At 40.0% G+C, this 1,448-nt stretch overlaps 1 non-coding gene across 1 annotated transcript; it reads right to left on the bottom strand.

Moving 5' to 3' along the window:
• Nucleotides 1–745: 745 nt before the first annotated feature.
• LOC141624421 (small nucleolar RNA R71) lies at nucleotides 746–852 on the bottom strand. The gene has a single exon (XR_012534228.1). It is a non-coding gene; the product is annotated as a small nucleolar RNA R71 (small nucleolar RNA).
• Between the last annotated feature and the right edge of the window lie 596 nt (nucleotides 853–1,448).

Here is a 1,448-nt window from a genome sequence, read left to right as displayed (position 1 = left end):
AGTAACCGAAAAATATAGTCCGACCAAAAATGGCGCCGTTGCCGGGGACGGTGTTAACTTGATTTAAATTTTCTTATATTGTTATTAGTTGTGTCTTTCTTTGCCTTGGGGAAGTAAAACTCCTCAAGGTTTGTTCTAATTGTTTTCGAGTTGTTTGATATTTTGTATGTCTAGAAGGTCACAAGGTGACTTGTTACCCTTTGATCACGAAATTGAAAGAACTTTGACAACCAATAGAAGACTTGCTAGGAGAACTTTGAGAGGTATTGGTGAGGTTGTATATATTCAACCAAATACTATTGAGTTCATCAACCCTTTTGCAAGAGAAGGTGAGGAGAACCCAACACAAAATCCAACACAAAATCAACCCACAATGCCTAAGTTTTCATCACATTCCGTACCCACCGAGGAGAACCTACCCAATGGTACTCCCACACCACAACATCTAACCGGAAATTTTATTGCCAAATCCGCATTTATCCAATTAGTCGAAAGAAGCCAATTTGGGGGGATGCCTAGTGAAGACCCTCATTCTCATATGGAGACTTTTTGTGACTATTGTGATGCGATTTCTCAAACCGGTGTAACTCAAGACCAAATTCGATGGGTCTTATTTCCTTTTTCTCTAATTGGCACCGCAAAACTATGGTTAAAAGGCCTTGATAAGGCTAATCTCGGAATTGATTCTTGGAAGAAGTTGGCTCTAGCTTTCTACAAAAAGTTCTATCCACCGGAAAAGACTAACATGCTAAGAGCTCAAATCACGGGCTTTAAGCAAAGGGATGAAGAATCTTTGTATGAAGCTTGGGAGCGGTTTAAGGGAATTTGTCGTTCATGTCCTCACCATGGACTTAGCGAGTGGTTCTTGGTACAACAATTTTGGAACGGTCTTTATGAAGATTCAAGGAACATTCTCATCATGGGATCAAATGGAATGTTCACCGAAGTTGATGACAATCAAACTTGGAACAAAATTGAGGAAATGGCGGTCCATAACTCACAATATAGTTGACCTCGCAAGGCTACTAGAGGAGGAAAGCATGAAGTGGACTCCATTACTCAATTGGGTGCTCAACTTAGTGCTCACATTGATACCATCAATTTGAAGTTTGAAAAAGCTATGGCTAGACTTGAAGAAGCCTCAAAATACCAAAGCATCATGTTAATGCCATGACGGCATCTTCATCAATCCCAAGTGGGATATGTGAGAATTGTGGAACTTTGGGACATGACCAAAGTGAATGTAGGGGAACAAATGAACAAGTAAATGCTTTCCAAGCATACAAGAGTGGTACCCCTTATTCAAACTATTACAATGAAAACACCAAATTCCATCCAAATCTCTCATACAAAAGCCAAAATGTTCAAAACCCTCAACCAACATACACCCCACCTCCCATGAGAAACCAAAATCAAAGACCCTTTTACAACCAAAACCAAGGTTACCA

Source organism: Silene latifolia, chromosome X (genome assembly GCF_048544455.1).
Source record: "Silene latifolia isolate original U9 population chromosome X, ASM4854445v1, whole genome shotgun sequence".
Classification (NCBI taxonomy): Eukaryota; Viridiplantae; Streptophyta; class Magnoliopsida; order Caryophyllales; family Caryophyllaceae; genus Silene; species Silene latifolia.
This window is presented reverse-complemented; position numbering and strand designations above follow the sequence as displayed.